This window comes from Pholcus phalangioides, unplaced genomic scaffold, assembly GCF_987345545.1.
Source record: "Pholcus phalangioides strain wild (caught in Gottingen) unplaced genomic scaffold, Ppha-v1.0 ptg000014l_1, whole genome shotgun sequence".
Taxonomy (NCBI): domain Eukaryota; kingdom Metazoa; phylum Arthropoda; class Arachnida; order Araneae; family Pholcidae; genus Pholcus; species Pholcus phalangioides.
Genome location: NW_028301607.1, coordinates 23,009,285 through 23,034,214, shown reverse-complemented (window position 1 = coordinate 23,034,214; position 24,930 = coordinate 23,009,285). Strand labels below are relative to the sequence as shown.

At 34.8% G+C, this 24,930-nt stretch overlaps 1 long non-coding RNA gene and 1 other non-coding gene across 2 annotated transcripts; both read right to left on the bottom strand.

Annotated features, from left to right (window-relative positions):
* Window positions 1-3,812: 3,812 nt before the first annotated feature.
* On the bottom strand, window positions 3,813-3,885 carry TRNAT-UGU (transfer RNA threonine (anticodon UGU)). The gene has a single exon. It is a non-coding gene; the product is annotated as a tRNA-Thr (tRNA).
* Window positions 3,886-9,220: 5,335 nt separating this feature from the next.
* LOC149078295 (uncharacterized) lies at window positions 9,221-12,450 on the bottom strand. Its single transcript, XR_016193889.1, has 3 exons — window positions 12,181-12,450; window positions 10,931-11,004; window positions 9,221-9,371 (listed from the first exon to the last, which is right to left on the bottom strand). It is a non-coding gene; the product is annotated as an uncharacterized LOC149078295 (long non-coding RNA).
* Between the last annotated feature and the right edge of the window lie 12,480 nt (window positions 12,451-24,930).

The following is a 24,930-nucleotide window of genomic DNA, read 5'->3' as shown; positions in this document are numbered from 1 at the left end:
ATTATTATTATATAATATATATCATTATTATTATGATCGTTATAGTATTATAGTTAAATTATATCATTGTAATTTATTATCGTGTGAGCAAACGAGACGTAATGACAAAATGAAAGCGAAATCGTTAATAGACGCTGGTGTTTGGCGATAAGTTGCCAAACGTAACAGCAGGAGGTACACTTTACACATACGGTGATGTTTCTATAACGTCACAGTAGCCTTATTCTGATTGGCTGATAATGTCAAAAATATAAATAAAATCGTCATAACTACGAGGAACAGCCAAAACTAGAGAGGAAATCCTTAATCAGAGGTCATTGATCACGTGATACTAACTATCCAATCAAATCCGACACTAGAAAAGAGTCGGACAAGTGTGGAGGTGCTTGTGTTGAAACATCTCAGATGTGTATTTGTGGAGGAGTTTCGAACGTTAGAATGGAAGACATTTTTATTTTATTTTCTGGAATTTCCTTTGCCTTTAGTCCCCTCCCACCCCCGATTATTGTGCATTTATTATTTTTATTGGTGGTAAAATGCCTATAAAATTCCTTAGTACAGAGGAAGCATTATTATACTAATTTCGGAGCTTCCCTCTGATCCGGAGTCTAATGCATCTTATGATACCCCCAGATGAAGAAAATAAAACAAAGCTTACTGCACGGGTGATGACGAAAATGATGTATGCACTTCCCCCAATGCCTGGATGTTCTCGACAATTTTAGATGGTTCGGGAGAGAAAACCAAGAACCAAAACCCAGATCTCAAGGAAGAGCGCCCGAGTGGCGTGGTGGTAAGATGTTCATTTACCACCGTGAAGGTTGCTCTCACGGTCCCGGGTTCGAACCCAAGGGAGGATATAAATAAGATATTTTCCCTAACGAAGTTGAGGCGACCATCGATGGACAGCGCCTTCATTTCCAACCCATCTCAATAATGGCAGTAATTTGCGATATGGCCAGAGTTGGTGTTTGGTGAAGTAGATTTCAAGGAAGAAGTGGAAATTCTACCAATGCCGGATACATCGCCAATATCTCGATATTCTTCTTACGCCACTCAAGAACGAAAATTTGCACCGCTGTCTCATTGAAAGAGATGTGCCGGCTATCAATATGCTTACATTGATCATTTTTGCATCACAAAATCAAGAAAAAAGGGAATTTTTTTTTTTAAGAAAATGTTGCTTCAGAAAATGTTGAGTAAATTTGCTCGAGTAAATTTACTTGAGTGAATACAAAGGCGAACATCACCCCTCCACGACTCATTCGTGTGAATTCTAACCACGAGGTCCTGATGACGGCTCTCCATTGAAGAGCCGAAACGCGCCGACCATTCGACCAATTCAATTTATTTGTCTTAAAAACGTGGCAATTTTTGTGTAAAATAAATATATAAATATGCTTGAATTTAATTTGATTAATTTTTAATTTATGAAAATAACGAAAGAGCAAAATAAACGTAATCGAATACAGTAAAAAAAAATAGAATAAATTATTTTCAATCAATTTAAATTCTGCGCTTGAAGACGGTACAATGTCATCAAGTTACTTGTACTGGATGAAATTTGTATATTATTTCAAATTAGTTTATTTTTGTGTAAATTATTATGGTTTCGTTGAGGAAATGTCAGTTGTAGCTTCCAAAATACGCATTCTTGTAGTGATAAAAATCGCAAAAAGTGGTAGCAAGCAGTTTTATTAATTTTATTCTCTCCCCATGCGGATAAAAGTAGTATATAATGAGGGAGTAGCCACACAGAAATGAATCACAATTGAAAAGTTCAACCTACCACAACGTTTTCAATAATGTATCAAGGATATAGGTTCATGTTGTAGCCATACTATGAACTTAAAAAAATGAACTAAAATACGTGCGAAAAATTTGTAAATATTTGTTTGAAACATTCATTCCAGAGAAATCATGTGCGCAGTCACAGGGCCGGATTAACCATTAAGCAAAATAAGTACATGCTTAGGGCATCAGTACAAAAGGGGCACCACAAAAAGGTATCATATGGTATTTCTTTTTAATGCACGATTTTTTTTCAACATCCATCATCCGATAGAAGATCCTAAAATTGTAAGAACACTTGATTGTATAGTTGAAGATCATTATCACAAGAATGGCACGAAAGATGAGAATATAATAATATTGCAAACTGGCTTGTCGAGCGGTGATGTGCCCTGGGATTGGGGGTTTGGGTGTGGGAGTGTGATTGTGCTGCTTGGTTGGCGGGATGTTGGTCCCGGCCGGCTTGAGTTTTTTTTCCGGCACGCCCACGATCTCACGATCAATGAGCTTATATCGCAAAAGCGACAGAGCCTGGGCGTGCTCGGTTCTATACTAATACTAATATTGCATACTAGACTTCACATTATTGCCAATTTTTTCTCGATTAGCTTTTCACAATCTTCATAAAGTACGCCCAGGGATGTCTTAACATTATATTACGCCCATATACAAAGCGATTTTTCTGAGAGAGGCACTACTACCTTGCTAAAAATTCCTACCTACCTATTTGGATATTTACTCTTGAAAATCGGAACCAGATCTAATTGTCACTTGGTTGCCAGAAGTGACCAGATGGGCCCCCATGCAGCAAACCAAGTTCTACAGAATAAGGACATGATTTTTGTGGGTCATTAGTGGATCAACTGTGCAGTTTGATCCATAGAAGTAAAAGAAATGCTACCAGGTGTAAATTACAAACTTGAGAATGTATCTAAAAAGAAAAAATACCCAATATATATAACGGTGAATAGTCAGAAATAAGATACCTATTGGCAGGGCCGCAACTGGATACTTGGTTAGCCGGGGCAACTACTCATTTAGGCACCCTTCCCCCCGTAATGCTAAAGGATAGGTTGAATGCTTCAATTTGCGCTCATTTTTGTAATGCGCCTGGGGCACCAGACTCGCCTGCTCCCCCCTTCCCCCACCCACTAGTTTCCGCCCTGCCTATTGGTAATATTATGGCCATTACAAGATTCAATGGTTTCTCCTTGGAGTGTTGGTACAGCCTTTATCCATCAACCGTTCGTCGTAGCGGTATGGTTATAATTTTAAAAATTCTCAAAATACGACCAAAAATCACCCTGTACGAGTTTTGAGGATGAAAATACAGCGTACACAAAATGAAAAATGTAAATTTTTGTAAGCTCCCCCCTCCCCTCTAATTTCCAATCAAACAGTTGTTGCTCTTTCCCGTCTGAGCCCAACAAACAAATCACATGTTTTTAACTGATTATTCCCTGAGATATTTAAATTCAAAATCGGAGACAGGTGCGGGCTCAGGAGAATTTCGCGGCCCAATGCAAAAAAAATTTTTGCGGCTCCCTCTGAAAACATATTATGTAATTGTTCCTGACTTACAAACTTTTCGAGTTGCGAACATAAATCTTGGAGGGGAATTTTTTTTCAGAGAGAACGCATTTTATTACACTAATTTTTTCATTATTTCAGGAACGCGTTGATAGTCCGGATCGTAATCAAACACGATCCATTGAGAGAGAATGACATTTAAATTAATTTTACAAAATTCATAGATTATTAATAATAATTAGCGCGTGGTCCACCTGCTACTTCACCAAACACCAACTCTGGCCATATCGCTGCATTGCAATTTACTGCCATTAATGAACTGGGTTGGAAGGGAAGGCGCTGTCTATCGGTGGTCGCCTCGAGTTCGTTAGGGAAAATATCTTATCTATATCCTCCTTTGGGTTCGAACCTGAGACTCTGACAACAACCTTCAGGATGGTAGACGAGCACCATGCCACTCGGGCACTGCGCTTAGAAAAACTTGATGTGATAGCCACCAACGAGGATCGAACTCACGACCTCTGGTTTACAAGACCAGTGCTCTAACCACTGAGCTATGATGGCGACCGTAGTCCACCTGCTGACATCGTGGCTCGAATCATATTGAACAGTCATAAAATTTTGTCATACTTTTAAAGCGCTTCATCATCTTTTTGGAGGCCCTACCTGGAAAATTCTCGAAAAATTCAACTACGTCTCGTTTTTCTGAGGCACCTCTTGTCTTGATGACCTTCGGGCACGGGCCGGGGTGGGGGAAGCATACGTTAAGACGGCACTGCCTAAGGTTCGTTTTCAGTTTTGAATCTGGTAACCCTATCTGAAGACCACAATAATCCGTGTTTTCACTTATTTGTTCGATCATCCATATTGTCCGAATTTGTTTGTGGAAAGAAATAATTATTTTTTCTGCATTAAAAAATCGATTATTGCAAATGTACGAATTTTGTTACCGAAATTTTCGTCTCACAAAAAAATGTCATGCCAAAAAATGCCAAAGAACTCTCTGTCTCTCTTTCATCATCTCATGAGTTGCCTGAAATTTCGAGATTAAATGGCAGCACCAACAGTATATAAATCAAGTCTCTGGAGAGAGTGGGACGTCAGCGGTCTCCGCCTTGGCAGTGCTGAGAACTGTGTCCCCCAATACCTTTCGTCGGAACATCGCGTGGCTCGGTGAAAACAAACACGGACCCCCCCCCCCCCCCGTTATTTTCTTATGGCATAAATAGGAGTTTAAAACAATAAATTAAAAAATAATTTGATAATAATTCCAAAATTGATGAAAGTTATAATTTCAGCATTAAGGTACCCGACTACCTTTCTTGTCACTTTTCTTTAAAATGGTCCTGGAGTGAACTTTAAATACATTTTTTGATAGAAAGTGTCTCGAAATGGTCAAAACAGTGACAAATTTTGGTCTATCTATTATATTTTCTATATAAAAGTCGTTTTTATGTCAAATTTTAGACAAAATTCATGTGATATTCGAAACACGATTGCAAAAAATTTTAATAATGAAATGCTTTGTGATTTTCATAGTGCATTTCGCTAGTAATTTTGCAGGTTATGAACCAAAATCTAAATGATTGCACGATATGTTCATAAGTTACAACAAAATATGTTTTAGTACGTGTGAATTTTTTGAAATTTCTTCCTGCATTTTGTCTATAAAACACTGTAATTCAAAAAATATATGTGATAGACCTTAGATTTTGGTTCATAACCTCAACAATATATAGCAAAATATCACATTAAAATTTCGTAAGGATGCAATGCATAAATTTTTAGAAATCGTGTCACAAAGTCAAGTAAAATGTCAAAAATAGCATTCTTCGTAAAACGCGTTTAAAGTCTTTATTCGCGTATTACTTGTATGTAAAAACGCAACACTAAAATGAACGTAACTTTGATTCTAAGCATCATATAAACAAAACAAGGCCCGTTTTGGAATCACAACAAATAGGGCTTTTATAAAAAATAAAAAAATGAAAATCCATATTTTCTTCCAAAATGACGTTTTCAACGTAGTCAGCATTAATTGAAGAAAATATTCCAGAATTAATGTAAGAGATAATTACAGCATTGATAAAAGTGATAATTCCAAAATTAGTGAAAGAATTAATGAAAGCGATAATAATAAAATGAATGAAAGATAATTCCAGATCAGAAGGAAAGAGATAATTCCAAAATTAATAAAAGAGTTAATTCCAGAATTAATGAGATATAATTTCAGAACCAACGACAGAAATAATTCCAGCATTAACAAAAAAAATAATTTCAGCATTAATGAAAGAAACAAATTCAGAATTGATGAAAGCAATTATTTCAGAAGTAATCAAAGAAATAATAATTAATAAAGGAAATAATTCCAGAATTAATGAAAGAATATTCAAAAAATAATGAAGGAAAATTCCATAATTAATGAAGGAAAATTTCAGAATTAATGAAAGAAAATTCCAGAATTAATGGAGGAAAATTTCAGAATTAATGAAGGAAAATTCCATAATTAATGAAGGAAAATTCCAGAATTAATGAAGGAAAATTCCAAAATCATTGGAGGAAAATTCCATAATTAATGAAGGAAAATTCAGAATTAATGGAGGAAAATTTCAGAATTAATGAAGGAAAATTCCATAATTAATGAAGGAAAATTCCAGAATTAATGAAGGAAAATTCCATAATTAATGAAGGAAAATTCAGAATTAATGAAGGAAATTTAATGGAGGAAAATTCCATAATTATTGGAGGAAAATTTCAGAATTAATGAAGAAAAATTTCAAAATCAATGGAGGAAAATTCCATAATTAATGAAGGAAAATCCAGAATTAATGAAGGGAAATTCCAGAATTAATGGAGAAAAATTCCAGAATTAATGAAGGAAAATTTCAGAATTAATGAAGGAAAATTCAGAATTAATAAATTAAAATCCAGAATTAATGGAGGAAACTTCAGAATTAATAAAAGAAAATCCATAATTAATGGAGGAAAATTTCAGAATTAATGAAGGAAAATTCCAAAATCAATGGAGGAAAATTTCATAATTAATGAACGAAAATTCAAGAAATTATGAAAGAAATGATTCCGGTATTAAATGAAAATAATTTAATCTTTTTTCATCTCTCTTTAGATGAGTTCTTCCCTCTATCGTTTTTTTAAATCTTTAAAACCCAATATTTAGAGACCGAACTGTACATTTCTATGGAAAAATGGCCAGGCGGGGAAGTTTGTTTCGACCGAGTCACGTGATTTCCTTGCATTTGATGTCGCTGCAGTCGCGGTGGCTGGATGCTCCCTCCAGTAAAGTCCGACCAGTAATGTCGTCTGCTTCTCTCCAGGTTACTTGTTTTGGGCGTCTCCTTGTGTCCTGAAAAAATTACTGAACTGGCAGTTCGAACTTCCAGTTCTGTTTGTGAGCTTAGCTTCTAGGGAACCGAACAAACCGTCTGTCGTCTGCTCATTAAGAGGGTCTTCGTTTTGGACGTCTCCTTATGCTCAGATAAAATAACCGAACTTTCAGTTTGAATTTCCAGCTCAGTTTATCAGCTTTGTTTATAAGGAACTAGGCGGAATGAAGAATATAGTTTTTTTCACTTTGAACTTCTTCATCACCACATGAGTCGCTTTTAAATTCGACGTTAGATGGCAGCACATTACTATAAAGTTCAGTATGGAAAAATTCACTTTTTACGATTTAACACATCGAGAAGAAATATAAGCTTTTGATTGTTTTTTCCGGTGTAACGGTCAACTTCACTTGCCTTTGACAATTTTTCTGGCAATTCTACTTCCTTTTAGTAATTTTTTTCTGCTGTAACTGGCAACTTTACTTGCCTTTGGCGATTTTTTCGGTGAAATTCCGCATTTTCATGGAGGAAATATTGTCAGCCTATCTATTTGTCGTGTTGTGTGTAAATTGATACTTTTCTGATAGAACAACGTTCACGTGCCGGAGGAGGTTGTTTTCCTATTTTGATGTCTATAGATACAGTGAAATAATAGGTTCGATCATTATATTCACAATAAGAGATGTTACCGTTACATTGAAACTGGGTACATGAATAATATGAGGATTGTGGGGATTTCCGCTTCTTTAAGTACAAAGAGAACTTTATTGCAATTTAAAAAAATACTAATTTAATACATTAGTTCAACAGAGTATTGTCTTTCACAATAAGTGACTTTTTGCTTGATTTCAAGCCACTATTGTGACGTACGGGCTAGAACTGAGAGCTCACAAATGCGGCAAAATTCTCAATTCCTGTAACTATAGTGAGCTGCTTGCTGCTACTTTTTAATTATTATAAATGGCAAAAAGTGAAATTGGTCACAAGTTAAATTAGACATTTGAAGTTCAAATGTTTGGAAAGTAACCCTAGTGTCTTAAATATGCCTAAATATACAGGGGGTGAACTATCTCTGCAGTCCTTAGTAACTACTAGTCCTAATGAACTACCGGTCGGAGGACTGCAGCTAAGGACCGCTTCAACTACTAGTAGTTAAGAGGTACTATGTACTACCAGTCCTTAAGGTCACGTGACGTGAAACAGTAGTTAGAGGGGGAGAAAATTTTTGGTTTCGAGATTAACAGATCTCTAACCAATCGGGATGCCGTTTGAAGCCTACAACTACTACTAATTATTTAACAATCGTTTTTCCGCAGTGGGTTGTGGCAGCGATTTCATGTTTACAAACAAACATGTTGTAAACAAACTTTTTTTTTTCCGAGGGACTCGCCATACATTTTTTTGTCACCCGTGTTTTGCAATTTTTTTTACTCTAATATCGCTGGCTAGTTTAATTATTTTGTAAACGTATGAGGACGTTGCATTTTTCATCTTGCGACTTTTTTTTAGAATAAGATTAAGTATATAATAATAGTCAAAGTATTTTTCTTGTCCGAGCTCATGGACCCCACTTTTGGATGCTTGAAGAAGCGAGTACAGAGGCGTCGGAAATGTTATGTACATGTGGGTGCTTGGCTTGACCTTTATGTGGAAAATTTTGATTTCTGGATGAATTCTGGGGGGTGCTCAGATCAGTGGTACAGAATACTGTGGGTTCTCAGACACCCACGGCTCCGACGCCACTGAGCGAGTATCTGGGACCCCCAGCTGCATATAAGTGGGTCGCATACTGATGAAATCAAAATTTGAAAATAAAAAATTCTTACAACAAAATGTAAGATTTTAAATTAAGGTTACCGGCACTAGTTGAGCCTATGGCCGTAATGTGCCTTTTCGGGGCAGACTTTCCCTTTTTTTGGGGGGGCCCTCTTCTTGAAAGGGTTATTATGCAAAATAATTAGATTTTTGGGCCCCCTATTCACCTCGGGAGCCCTACTTGAGGCCCCAGCTGAATACTATTTTTAATATTGAGTGCCACTTTTTTTTAAGACCAATTTGTTAAAAATGATTTTTTATTATCCATTTTTATTCCTTTTAAATTCATTGAAACAACGAATTGCAAATTCTTTTTGGAGCAACTAAAATAATAAATTATAATTTATAATATAAAGTTTAATATTTATAATTATATAAAGTTTAATATTTATATGATAATTTATAATTAAAAGAATTAACTGCCTTGCTGAGTATTGTATTTCTGTATTTTAAACTATGGGTTTCTCCTCAGTATTAAAAAATATTATCAGAACATGATTTTCTATGAATGAGCACTTACCTGTTAATGCAAGTGAATACTTCAATATTTAAAATATATATACTTCAATATTAAAGATCTTTCATCAATTTATGTGTTTCATATTTAGCTTCCAACAAATAACTTCACCTGATAACTTTCATTTGATCGTATATTTCATTTCAGTTGATTAGAAGATGAATGATTGATTGAAGTTGATTAATAGAAACATGAATTGAATAACAACTTGCACACATGATTTGTCATACAAACACATTTTATTTCAAACATATGTTCATAGAAAGTTATAATCACAATTTATTTGTTGTACTTTTCTTAGAAATCGCACCTTTCAAGAATATAATTTTTTGAGATTCATTAACTTTCATCTGCATCTTCAAATGTTGATTTACCTGAAATTAGAAAGAGGAAGAAAAAAAACACTTTTATTATGCTTATCAATATGTATATTTGATTTCAAATTATAACAGTCTTTAGTTGCATAAGTAGAGATAATTCGTGCACAATAGCACTTTGTCGACTCGCCACCATTTTATCACAGTAGGATCCAAAATGCATCAACTGTGTTTTACAAGGGAGGCCTGGCATTGCACACAGATGCACTTGTTCATGTCTAGATGTATTTACCTAGGGCTTCACAAATCTTAGGAGCCAACATTGCAAAAAAGAAAATCATACTGACACCTAAAATTTTCTATGCAGATCACAAAATATTTGGAGTTTATGTCTGCATCTTCCAATATGTGAAGATCATCACCAAGTGCTGAAAAAGTTGAATATAATTTTTTTTTACTTTGGATTATTTCTCCTAAAAATATGCTTGGCTGCCAAGAAATTTGGCTGGCGCCTAAAAATTTTTTTCAATTTTTCGAGCCATGTTTCTACCCTAAAATTTTGGTCAGACTGATGAAGTGAAAAAACCTATTGGCACGCAGCTTACTTAATATTTTCACTTTACTTTCAGCTTCGCTGTAAAACACATCCTTAGCAACGTGTTGTGGATTGGGGTACTCTATTTAAATTAACATAAAAATTTTGCAGTGTTGTATGGTCTCGCTAGTTAAAAAGTATGATATTATTTGTCGTCAATTATATTAATTGTTTTAATATTTCAATTCACAAAATTTGCTAATCAGTAAATATGATAATAACATTTTTAAAGAATTAATATTGCTTTTCAGTTTTTTTAATGTCCTCCGTCTCATTTATATAGCCAAGACAAGTTTTTCAACATTATACATGTTTTTACTTGCACTGGTCAAATTTTGAGTGGTACAGGTAGCCATTGAGAAATCTATCTTAATTTGCTCAATTCAATTATGTCAAAAAGAGTTGTTCTTTCAATAGTATCTGAAAAAAATTATGATTATAAAGAAAATTACTCATAGCAAGATATTTCTCAAGAAAAATCAATATTGTATGGACTAAAAACAATGCCACCTCCCCCCCCCCCCCCACCTTGCTCATTTTGTTTTTGCACATATAAAATGTGTTGCTGAAATTACAATAATTTCAAAGGGAAGTATGTTTCTGTTAAGTTTTATATTGAGAAATATTCAAGTGATTTTACAGTTTACAATTTTTATGAATTTTCTCAACTTAAAATTGAATGTGTATAAAATAGGTTATTTTATTCATCATACAACATAAATGAGACACTGAAATACATTTCATAATAAACATGTGAATTTATGTAATACAGCCTCTCCGAAACGCTATTATGTCTGCAATCTGATATAACGCCAAAATTCTTTGGGTGGGATGGTGGCATTAAATCGGGGTTCAACTGTATTTGTTCCACTAGGGTTGTTGATACAAATGAAATCAGTGAAAATGATGCGACATAATGTTAAAATTTATGTCATTAAATCATGCATGGAAATATTTCATTTTACATGAAAATAATAATGGAAACTGTTGCTCAAAGTCAAATACAAAGAATTAAAATTACCTTTGTTTGCTCTGGTAGAATTGTTTAACCTTGAAAACCTTCACATAACTTCATAGCTACCTACAGCCAAGTTCCTGGGAAACAAAATTTTTCAAGAGTTAGAAAAGTCTCACAAATGTATATACAATATATATATCAGCTGTTTATTAACAACATCGTTAAAAAATAAATGCTTGTTAAAAGTTTAAATGTTAAAAGTTTCAGTTCCATGACATGTCAAAATGTTATATTTTAAAGTTCTTAAGAAATGGAAATTTTTTTTCTGTCGTTACCCACACACAAAATCAAAAACAATTTTTGGCAAAAAATTAAATTTGAACACACACGCAGCAAGGCCATAACCCAAATACTGAAGTAGTAATATGTTTCAAACACTAATCTGCTTCCTTTCATTATAATGTATATACCTCAACACTAAAAACTGTGCCTGAAATTAAAACTTTGTTTTTTATATCAACAAAGCAATATAATGATTCTTTATTAAATATTCTTCATCTCAGAGCGAGTTGCAGAGTACAATTTTTAAAGTAGTAGCACATGATTTTTTTCTGAAAATTTAACTTTCACTAAGTATTACAATATTGTTCATTTGAACAGTTCAAAATATCAAATCTATATTTTAATCCTTTACACTAAATTTAGTGCATGAGTTTTACAAAATTTAATACTTAACATTACTGCCAATTTTTACCATGCTTTATTTCAATTTCACCATTACTCATCACAAAAAAATAATTAAAATTTTTGTCATTTAGGTGCTATAATTTATTATCAATGAATTGTAGCTTATTAGTTACTTTGTGCATTGAAGGGAGGTTGATCTAAAACACAAATTTTCAATTTCCTTATTTATAGGCGATTATTCATAGCATAGTCATCCAAGCACAATTTTTATTGTGCCAACAATATTCAAATTATTTATTTACACACATGCTCAATTTATTTAGACATAATTTTTCATTAAAAAAAATTAATACAGCAAAAAACATGGAATGTAAAATTTCAATCTGATATTATCGTAATTGCAGATTCATGTTTCATTTGGCATGTAAATATTTTCAATACAATCCAAAATATACATAGGCTATTTGATATTTTTCAGCATTACCGAATGGGATCCACTGCCCTATTGATTGCGTGCATTATGTCCATTTATATTTTTAAATAACGCATTTACCGAGCAAAAAAATATTGAGAATATTTCTAAACACTTTTCTTATATAGTTCAATAGCAATAAAATAATTCTTACCTCAGTAATGAACATGCTAGCACTTCGTCGTGGCTTCGATCGTGGCCGATGTCAACATACACGTATAGCACACAGGTTTTGGAGGATATAACGATGAATCACTTCAACTTTGATGACATCGAAGATATAATCTAAGTTATGTCTGTCATTATTATCGTAAAAAATTGTTTAATTCGAAAAAAAAACAGCATATTTCATCACTAAATATCACAGCGAGAGCTCGCGGCCAGAGGCGAAATTTCCTCTTTTCCAAGATGGCCGCCGTGAACTACTTTTCTTGCTGCTTTAGGACCATAGCCGGTAGGGACCACGAAGGAATGCTTAAAGCGCAAGCGCGAATGGGCGTGATTTCACGCGTGACGTAGGAGCACTTAAACAATAAAGTTAGCATAGGTAGGAGGTTGCTTTAAAATTGGCGTCTAAAATTGGCAAAGTGGCTTAAAAATTGCATTCTGCTTCTATTGCAGATTATTCGCCATTTTTTCGTCTCGTTAAGCTCGTGTTTTCCACATTTTTTCCTATTATATTATTAAAAATCATGGACAAAATGAAGAATATGAAGAGCGTGCATTTTCATCGATCCAAGGGTGAGTTTATTTATTGATAAAGTCGCAAATGAATAAATTTGATGAGCGTGCATTCTAACGCATGCATGAAGGGAGAGCAAGGGAAGCTCATTCTCCTTCCCCAAGACGATCAAAAATTAGATAATGTTTTTGAAGGGGCTCCAGTCCGGAACAATTATTTTTTGTTTTTTTCATGCAATAAATTCACACATAGGGACCCGTGAAAGGTCAAAGCCTAGGGGAACTTCTGTAGGATGTGGGGTAGTGGCTCACAAAAATAAGAACCGGTTGAAATTTTCGAAAATTTGCCTGGTAGGGCCTCAGAAAAATCGCCTGGCTTCTTTCTCAAGATGATCAAAATTAAAAGATTTTCAAATCGAGAGGCTGTGTCCATACATGAAGACAATCATATTTTCTTATGGCAGGGGTGGCAGCTTAGAGTTATTTATGAGAAAAAGGGGGGACAGTTGTAACAGAAACAATTTTCTGTCACAAAAGGGAGGGCAAGTATGCATTTAGGTGCCCCACTATTCTGGAGTACCAGAAACACCTTCGAAATAAGTTTATAAAAATTGCTTCATTATGCTTTGTTTGTAGGGTAATCAACATTTCCAGAGAATGTTCATGGGAATTGATGTATTCCAATGAACGGTGGAATCGTGCATAGTGTCTGCTAATTAATGACCATTTTCTATTATATATATGCATGTTACATATATATATATATTTGTCGATTAGTTATTTTTCATGTGTATTGATTTTATTTAGTGTTGCTGAATCGTGTTATTGATTATATTTAGGGTTGCTGAATATTTGTAGGGTGCTGTAGCCTAGGTTGATACTATACTCGCCTAAAGTACCAAAGGATGTGTAGAGGTGTTGCGAGTTCGATACCAGGTTCGTTCTTGTCAGAAACTTTCCTGACATCGGGTGCAGCAGAAATGGCAACATGACCACAGAAAAGAGATTGCTTACCGCAGGGAGCCCCACACCAAGGGGTTAGCGTACCAACTTCTCTGTGAGTATGAAAAAAAGGACAAAATATCTAATGCTGCCGTTCGGAATCTGCAATAAATTATAGGTCCTGGTCTAATTAGCCCTCCTGTGCAGAAAATGACCGTGGTGCGACAAAAATGATCTGAATGTTATAGTATTTATGAACCATATCATTGATATTTTTTTTCAGCACCTTGTATAGCAGTTTTTACCAAGACATTTTTATAATTTAAAACATTTCTATCAGATCTGTGGACAGGTGTTTTTATATTTATGCTTTGACGAAACGTTGAAGGGAAACATCAGCTCTAGCCTGCAGGATTAATAGCTCCAGTAGTTCTCTCTCAGGACATGGGTCTGGGTGGAGAGGCCGCTTGATCATGGACTTTGATGTCAAGACATTTGTTTTACTTGCATCACTGTCTGTCATCCAGCAGCCATTTTCTTGGAACATACATCCTAACATAAAAATAAGTGTAGCCTCTTCCCTATGTTAGTGGCTGATTTCAGGCTACTGCTGGAGCTTCCAACATGAGACTAACGATGTATGTAACAGGAAATAATACCTTTGACTGTGAATGAGCTAAACCAACTTAGTTATTCATTTTAGTGGAATAAATCAATGTTTCTTTTTTCCTCTTATTACTATTTTAGTATTCAAAACTATTGATCTATATTTCCTAAATCTGTTTCATTCATTCTATTCTTTTAATTTTATTCTTAACTGGCATTTGACACGAATTTCATGCAATTTCTGTACTACTTGCTTATTTATATCTGCCATGTATAGAGATGTAAAATTCTCGAGAATAATCTTTTAGGAGGATATTCTCTGGAAGGACTACTATTATAAATAACTTGAGAATATTCTCCCGTTTATTTATAATGTAGTTATATATAATATCCTTGAAACCATTTCTCTTCCCGTCAAGAAGACTGGGAATATTAAAGTTTGAAAGCAGGAAAATGAAACCACTATTGCTGAATTGCACAACTTGCAAAGAAATATGAGCGATAAAGAATTTAAGTGTATGTACATTGAAGAAAACAACAGTTCTGTATCTTAGAATAAAGGTGACTATTGAAGAATAGCTTTCTTCATCAATCACCTTTTGGTTTAATTTTTTGTTTTCAACTTATTTCTGAAAATTTATCTAATTTTAAAATAATGTTTTAGGGTTTTAATCTTAAGATTTCTAAAATCTTTATAACCAAATTTTTATACACAGAGAATATTCTCGAACTGGAAGTTGTCATTGTGGGGTGATTATGCCAAAAATTGTTTTTTGTTTCAGGCAATAAAAACTGATATATATTTTATAATATAAACAAAACTAGTAAAAACATTATGCATTTTTCTTTTAAATAATAATATCGATTATTCTCCAATTTTTACATCCAGGAGAATATTCTCGCATGTCTAGCCATGTACATTTTTAAAGATTTGTATTTATTCATTGAAAAAATGGGCATTATTTTCCATTATAATTATCTTCTGATTTGCATACTGCTTTCTCTATGTGGTAACATTACTTAATTTTATAACACACCAAATAGTATTTAAATGCTTTTAGAAAAGGGCAAATATACTATTTTATGTATCTTGTAACAATCAGAAATATTGATTTTCAACGCTATTTTAATGGTTTATTTACAGTAGTTAAAACAATTAAGTTAATAATTATAATTCTTTCACACACTTCCCTTCGATTCAAATTGAATACAATTCTTTAATTTAGATGAAAAAAACAATTGGCAGCCCATAATTGAGGTATAATTTTATGGGGAATGACTAGGGTCAAATTAAGTTTGACTTTGCTACACGCCCTTAACTAGTCTGGGGCACTGCCCAGGACCCCGAGCCAAGTGGGTCCCCTACATAAAATTATGCATATATTTTGCTTAGAAATAACCACATTCAAGAAGCCTCCACGAAAAAAAATCTGCTTTGAGAAGGCACGTTACGGTCTTGCCTTGCTGTACATTAATAGAATTATCACAAAAATTAGAAAATTTACCTGGTTTTAATTTATACAAAAATTGCCACGTTTTCAAGACAAGTAAAATTCAATTGGTTGAATGGTCAATGGTTCAAGTGGTCGAATGGTCAATGGTTCAAATGGTCAATGGTTCAAGTGGTCGAATGGTCAATGGTTCAAGTGGTCGAATGGTCAATGGTTCAATTAGTCGAATGGTCAATTTGACCATTCGACTAATAACCGAAACCCCTAATAAGTCGTTATTTTTATTCAGGCCCTTCCAGCTCTCATAGACAACAATATTATTAAACCCTTGTTTACTCGTCGTTAATTTTGGTTAACTCGTCACTATGAGAAAGTGGAACAGACTATTTTTATGGCTACCAATTAAAAAATAGCTTGTTAACAGCATTGTCATATGCTTAAAAGTCACCATAAAATCCTATATACCCAAACGGAACAGTTTGAAATTTAAACAAAATATCTTTGTTGAAAGAAATTAGACATTCTTTCCCAAGTTGAGGTCTTCTGTTTACTTTTCCCAGCACAGGGCCCCTCCACCAAGTCATACGTGTTCGAGATTACTTTGTGGTTGTATCATGAACTACTTATGAACAAACACAAATTATAAATTTGATGTACATGTAAAATTAATGTGCAATAGAGAGTTCTATTTATGAAGGAAAGCTGCTTATTCTAACAGTTGCTCCGTTAGTCTAAATTAAAAATTACTGGTATAAATCGAAAGTGTACAGTACATTTTACCACAATAATTTAAGTAATAAGAGATAATATTATTTTTTACCTTTTTTTTTTATTTATTCTTTTGCAATGTAAATTTTATTAATATTATTTTGGTTCACACTTTAATAAATGTCATATTAAATATTTTTATACGATTTTCACAACATTGCAAGGTAAAACTGATGGCACTCCGGTTAAGTTGTCACTCCGTTTAAGCAGTCATAATTTTTCGATAACTTGAGGTGACAACTTATCAAGGTTTTACTGTACTTTTACTTTTGAAGTACAACTTTCTTTTGAAGTTTAATGAATTTGTGCAATAAAGTGATAGTCAATTTTATGTTACAAAGAAATTAGTGGAAGCGAGTGATCTGTTGTATTGCATTGCAAATATTTCGTATGAATTCATCTGCATTTTGATTTTCACATTTTTCTAAATTCATTTCTATACGTAAACTTATCTAGAATTAGAGAGCTATATATATATATATATATCCTTCTGTACTATTCTACTGAAGATAAGCAATTACGGGTATGTCTTTCTGTATTTCTTTTAATTGAGTAATTTCAGGCCTTTGTCACATTACAATAACATGCATTACATTGGCTTATGAATTTTGATGCTATTCAAAAGTATTTCAAAAACTTTAAGAACAATTGTCCAAGTTTGAAAGCAAAATAATTAATCCTGAAATAATTCCAAAAATTCATGAACTATGTGGAATAGACAGTCACGTCGCAAGCATCAAATTAATGCCATTTCTGTATGTGAGGTTTTAATATCCTCAAAGAATTTTTTTTGAGAATAGCCTGTGTGAAAGAAGCTATTATACTCTAGAAAAATTCAAATGAATATAAAGATATTTATTGTGTGTGCACTCTGTTCAGGGGCGTAGTCAGGAATGATTTTTGGAGTAGGACGGAAAAGGTTTGGGAGGACGGAGTGTAAGGAATCTCTCTCCACATATAAACTTATGGTTACCATCTCTTAAAAGCATTCCAATCAATTACCTTCTGTGATACTTTACTTTTTTTCCAAAATTTTTTGCAAATGTAGAAGTGCAGATAATAGATTCAATTATACGAGAATGATGAAGATATCTAAGAAAATTATGAACACTAAACAAAAAAATGTAATGATGAAAATTCAGATGTGTGTGTGTGTGTGTGTGTCGTGAGAATTATTAAAAGTTCAGAATATTTTATGAAAGAAACATTTAATCAAAAATTAATATAAAAAATTTAATTCCAACAATGTTGAACATTTCGAATAAATGAAGAAAATAATTGAAAGCTAATGATAATGTGCCTAGTCATTTTTCTGAGGGCCTACTTGGAAAATTCTAGAAAATTTCACCCATATCTCATTTTTGTGGGGGGCCCTCGTCTCTTGAGGCCCCTGGGCCGTGCCTGCGTGGGCCTATGCCTTCAGACAACACTGAATGACAAATATATTTAGAATTGAATTTTTTACGGTTATGAAAACCCTGAATTTTTTTGAAAAAGTAATTTGTGAAAATCAGTAAAAGCCCTAAATATATGTGAGATGGGGGAGATAAGAAGAATGACACGTAATTGTTTTCACTTCCAAGTTCACTGTCCCATGGCTCCCACAAGGACAGGGCTAAAGCCCGGGATTATTCTTACCAAGTTTTGTTTTTTAACACTATAAATTCGCTATGGAAGGGCCATCAAAGATCTCATCCTAAGGACCTTGCTGCAGGATGTGGGGCACCATGTCAGAAGTAGGGCCTGCTGAAGTAGAGTCCCCAGGGTACAAGAACTCCCTACTTCAGCAGATATACCGTTATCAGCTCCGGCGCGGGGTTATGTGTTTACGTAACGCTATCCTAGAATCCTGAACGGGAAGTTTAATATTTTTGTTTCATATAAATTCACAGGAAAATCAAAGTAGGCTTCGTGAAAAGACTACGATTGGGGATTCCTTCAAACTCCTGGCCTAAACAGTGCCGCCTTAACACGGGCCCCACCCGAGCATGACCCGGGAGCCTCAAGTGTGCAGAGTGCCACATGGTAATCAGATCTCGTAATGATTTCGAAATTAAGCATGCAAATCGGTAAGCAATCGTTTGGGTGGGGGGAACCTAAAAAAAAATCAATTTGTCCAAAGGCCCATGATGAACTTACGACGGGCCTAGGGTTCCATCTGTAGGCTGTGTATGTGTATCATATTTGAGTATGTTATAATGCGTGTGACATTTTTCCATTGCATATTTATAAATCAATAAAAAATTATGGTCTATAAATCTCTTTACAAGCATATTTAAACTCAAAACGGAACTTCTTTTTTTTTCATTTATCAGATCGCTTGATATCATTAGCCTATACATTTTAATCAGGGCTGTAGTGTGCCTTCTCGGGGCAGATGTTCCTTGGGCACCTCTGGAAAGGGTAAATGTGGAACAAATATAAACTTTTGCGGGGCCCCATTCAACTCGGAGCCCAGGGGGAGTATCCCCGTTGCCCCAGCCTAGTTACGGCCCTTATTTTAATCCCGTTTTACGACACTTAATATTTAGCGGCCTGGTGCGGACGCTAACCAGTGCGTCTTAACACATGGGCCCACCCGGGCCTCAAGAGAAGAGAGCCTCACAAAAATGAGATTTGGTTGAAATTTTCTAGAATTTATCTAAAAAACCGCTTGGCCCGGTGGCCCATGATTATGCTCTTAAGACGGCCCTGCCGCTAACTTCACACTTTTGTAAGTTCGGCATTAATGTAATGCAACCATGTTTTCCAAAACAAGGCAATTTGTTTGTTTTCCAAACAACATCAGTGAATAATTTTCGTTGAGATAAGAAATTCACAATACAAAAAATATTTTTTACCACTTCTCTAATATAAATTCCACCAAATGTGTATTTTGATTGGAATGAGGAGATAGATTATTTTATACCGTAAAATACAGAAAATATATATATATATGGTCATTTAGTTTTGCTAATCAAGTTTTTGTTTTGAGAAATGGCAACAAAAGATCATCTCTTTCTCCCTTGGCGACGACAGTTCATGCGATAAGCTATTTATTGTGGTAACCTTGACTAGATATAACGCAAAGGATTCTGGGACTGACACCGCGACGTCATAAGGGACGTCACAGAAGAGATCCAAGTTCTGCGCATGCGCTTTGAGTAATATTCCATTCCGTTTCTTGATCCCTAACGTCTTGTGCTTTAGGACTGGTGCTAGGTAGTCCTTAGAAGCGGTCCTAAGTAACTACTAAAAAAAAGTCCTTAGCTTACAGATAGTATCGAAAAGTCGAACTACTGGCCAGCTAAGGACAAATCGGCGCTTAACTACTTTTTTTCGGCTAAGGACCACAGAGATAGTTCACCCCCAGGGTCTTTATAACTAAATTTCCACTCTGAAATGGCCATAAAAGGAAAACTACTGGACAAAATGTTATCAAACTTGGTAATAGTTTACAGGTCATGGAATTCAATTTAAAAAAAGTAGAATAGTTCAAAAACTCACCGCCAATGGGGGAATGGCGCTGTATTCGCAATATTGTTAAACGAATCCCAACCATATTTGTTATGGGCATCTTTTTTTCATCCACCTCGTTGGGCATTTTGCCTGTTGTGGCCTTGTATTTGTATTGAAATAAGACATGAAGACATCGGTTTAAAATGTTTTTAATCGTTTCTAAAACGTGCTAAAAAAGCATGTTCAATGTGGCGGCCACCATTTTCTGAAAGCAAGTTAAATCGCATTACTGCGTTCTCAACAGTAGCTCAGCATATCAGGAAGAATGTTACGGGCATGTCGGTGTATCGCATTTTTCAATTCCGGTGCAATTTCCCCGATTCCAAAAACATTTTAAACCGATGTCCTAACGTCTTATTTCGTTTAACAATATTACAAACTGCGCCATTCCCAGCTGGTGGTGAGTTTTTGAACTTTTTTTTGCGCAAAATTGAATCCCAAAAAAATGTCTCCTGTAAAACTATTACCAAGTTTGATAACATTTTGTCCAGTAGTTTTATTTTGTAGGTCATTTCAAAGTGGAACTTAACTAATTATGAAGACTTATAGTGCCTTAGTCTCTTAATATAGTGTCTTAGTCTCTTAATATAGTGTCTTAGTCTCTTAATATAGTGTCATAGTCTCTTAATATAGTGTCTTAGTCTCTTAATATAGTATCTTAGTCTCGTGTATAGACTTATAGTGTCTTAGTCGCGTGTATAGATTTATAGTGTCTTAGTCTCGTGTATAGATTTATAGTGTCTTAGTCTCATGTCTAGACTTATAGTGTCTTAGTCTCGTGTATAGACTTAGGCCCTCCTCACACGGGGAAACTAAAATCGAGTTCGAGTTGCTTCAACTTGAGAGTTGAGTTGACTAGAACGAGTCGAGTTGCCCGTTCTCCCTCACACGGCGCTACTAAAAAAATATTCAAAGCCCGGGAAATTGAGTAAAAACAGCACAGCCTATAGTTTTCCTTCTTATCTTCCGGTATTATCTTGTTAACCGGGTTTGGAAAAATCGAGAGTTTCCTCTGACAACTATTGCTACTCAACGTACATTCACCTCGTAAACATTCCTCTGGAGAACCTCGAACAAATTAGTACACGCCGGATAGTGTGTTCTGAGTTTTTGTTGCGTGAACCTAACGTATTTATGTTGCTAGGGCAATGCGTATTTCGTGTTCTGGTCGTGCTGCCATCTGGCTTCCATATTTAAAAGTGAAAACGGAAGGTGCTTGAATTTACGTGTTATGTAAGTCATGTTATATGTCTGCCTGCTCCCTACGCGAAGTCTTTCTTTTCGCAACTTTCCGTGAGGAGGACCATGAATTACTGGCGTGTGTGTGTGTATTGGATATCCTGTCTTACAGAATATTTTAATGGCAGGTCGAGATCAAATGGGGATTGTACCATCTGGGAGGACATAAGAATCCTAAGCGTGATTTTACTTCTATGATTTCTTGAAAATTTCCTTTCAAAGATTCAAATAAAAATTTAAAAATTTTAATGCATATGAAAATTTCATTTCAAATTCCGGAAAAATCGAGGACTCGGCGGAGTTTTCTGTCGGAGCCAAACTTGAGAGAATCCCATACCTGGAAATATTATCGCGATTATTCGAGTGAAAACTCTGTTGTAATTGAATTAGACTTCAGCCTCGTTTTGAGAGAATTTTGATTACTTTATTAACATTTTTTTTTTTTCATTCGTTCCTCCTGCCAAAGTTTGGACCAATCCAAAATCACGGATCCAAATCATTTTCTTGAAACGAAAATTACTTTAATTTAGAACTGGAAAAATTCCTCTCACGCATTCTTCCACACTACGTTACGTTCCACGGGATCACGAATAGAACGAAGGTATGTGATTAAAGTCGTAAATACGGATAGTTTTGTTCGCGTATCGACGGGTTCTTTATTTTAAATTTCGTGTATATATACACAAAAATTATCTTTTTTAATGTTGAAAGTTATTGGCAAAAGTTATAACGCGCGAAATTCACCATGCATCAAATAAAAAAAAATGATAACAATTCCTAATAACGCCGTACACCAAACACTTCTTGAAAAGAAATTTCTAGTTCCACACGGGAACATTAATTAAACCAAGAAATGAAAATTTTCCTGAGCGTAATTTTCGTTTGCCGTTTTCCAGGGGAATAAATTCGTTTTACGGAAATATATTTCCCACGTCGTGGAAATGAGCTCTATTTCATTATGTAAGAGGTTAACGGAATATCTTTTGTGGAGTTTTCGTATCCGTCTCTTGGAGAACAATTCGTGAATGCGGCGGAATCTGAAAACACATTTGAGTGCTACTCTATATCTATGAAACAATGCAATTATAAAACAATGATGTTGAGTAATTACGCGAGTTTTATACAATTCAAAAATCACTTTTATTCAAAAGAAAAATCTGGATCACTGATATGGAAATGCTTAACCCAGTGTTGAACAATAACATAGTGGATGTTCGGAGTCATACAAGGTGAAGTACTCACAGTAGGTATTATCAGAGTTACAAAGGTTTTAACAACTGGCTGTTGCGAAGATATATTTCGGAAAGAGAGAAAATTCAACTGCCCCTGCGGGGAATCGAACCCACGTCCTTTCACAGTTGTGAGCTTGGCCTGAGTCTGGTCCGGCCGTCCATGTACGGTCCCTTTCAGTGAACACGAACTCCAAGGAAAGATTGAGAGATTCGGTGCCTCTGCAGTCTAGTGGTCTAGGGCGTTCTCCCGGAAAGTGGAAGGACGTAGGTCTGCTCAACAGCCAGTTGCTAAAACCTTTGTATGGTAGCGGAGAGTGACGTTATCCTTGCATTATCAGAGTTGTCCTAAAAGTTTGGTGTTCCTGCATGTTTTTGTGTGAAGGAAAGCATGTACTCTCTTTGGAGTACGGGCCTTTTTTATTTATTTTTTCCAGCTTTATTTAGTTGCTTTGGAAACCAAATAGAAATATATATATATATGTTATCTATGTTGCTTTCCACATCATTACTCGTATGACGTGACGTTCACATCCTTTTGTCGATTTTTAATTCCGTCAACGTGTATAAAATTATATTCTTCATGTAACTTCCAAGATAGCTAACAGAGGGCACTTATGCAGAGCCATCCTGGGGGGGGGGGGGGAAGGGGAGGGGGGTATGCGACAGGTGTGGTTGCCCCAATTTTTTTCGGGGGGGAGAGACACACGGTAACAATAATCCGTTTCGTAAATTCTGAATTTTAATCATCGCTAGGATTCTGCATTCTCATCTAGAAAGAAATCCTATATATAATTCTGGAATTATTTCTTTCATAAATTCTAAATTTCCTCCATTTCTGGAATTTTTTTTTTTTTAACAAATTCTGAATTTTCATCAATTCCCGGAATTCTGTATTATTTGAATTGTTTAAAAATTATTTCTTTCATTTTCTGAATTTTGATTCTTCGCCCCCACAGAATATATAAAATCGGCGCCAAGGGGCACTGTAAGGGAAATTATCAAGATGGCTCTCCCTTCTCTATTAATTTCGCACCGGACCCCGCGTCTGGTAAGGGCGGCCCTGCACTTATGTTAACTTCTATGAGTGCTTTTGAACATTGGAAGTGTGATTCTTCTATTTTTTTTCTCAGTGTTTACACATAGGGTATTTAAATCAGAGTTGATTGGATTCATTTAGGGAAAGATTTTGCATCTAACGAATTTTGAAGGAAGTGGAACAAGAGAAACTGATCCCTTTTTTAAAAATGCCTTTTTTGTATAAAAATGTCTTTTTTGCCCATTTTCAAACTTTTTTGGAAAACAATTTTTTTTGCAGAACTTGGTTACATTGGTATTTTTAGCATTGAGAAGTTAAAAAAAAATCACTTTTCCGAAAAATCTTCAACTTGCAATATTATTTTTTATATTTACCCCTTTCAATCCCAGTATTCACAAACGTGGGATTATTTTCTCTCCTGTAGATTTTTTTTTTAAACTTCAGAGGAGTTCAGCCAGTGCCACCTACAGCTAGAGATATTATCTACAGATAATATCTCTAGGGAGTTTTTTGTTCAGATTTGACTTCGAAGATAAAGCAACCATAATCAGCCAGGGCTAGATTGAAAATAGAATTACAAAAAAAAAAAAAAGAAAACAGCCCTCAGTCTGTGTGTATAGGGTTTTAGAGGGATAACGCCTTTCCCCCCAGCCCCATTCAAACACAAATAGGCGTAAGTGCCTAACGAACATATTACAGAACTTCCGGTTGTTAAGCATAGATTCCATTGAAATAGTAACGTGGTTATTTGTATGGTTTTATGGTGTGGTTGTGGGTGCGAATCATAAAATGAATAAAAAAATAGAATCAGCGTGTTTTTAATGTGCAATGAAAACTCACACTAAGGTTTTCGAAATTACTGGTACATATTTTAAATGCTTCATACCCTGGAACAATAGAGTGAGGGGTGCAGCAGTAAAGTATATATACAGTAGCCAAAAATTTATAATACGTAATTGGAAACACATTGAACAATACCACATTACTCGCATAGAAGTTTGATGCTATAATGTGAAGAATAAATTATGTGAATCTCATCATTCACCTTCCATTTTCTGTCAGTGTAGCTTTAGAAGCACCCTTTATCCGGAAATTTTTAACAACTTTTTCAGAATTATTACATATACACATTTGTTGAATATTATCTGTACAAATTTCGGTATTGATTTGACGATTGGATTAAGCTGCATAATGCTTCGAATAAGACAACTTATTATGTTCCCACCTTGCCCTTTAATATTTATGCATCGATTCTTTGGCGAACTTTATCATCTTAAATTTCGCTGAGTAACAGATTAAAATTTACTTTATATCATTTCATATCTTTAATGTTATGTGAACGCGGGCACTTTTCTCTTGTGTCTGATAATTGAGACATTCCGCAGCCTCTCAACCGTAATTAGGAACTTTTTTTTTTTAAGTTGGCATAATTCGTGATTACAACTTAATCC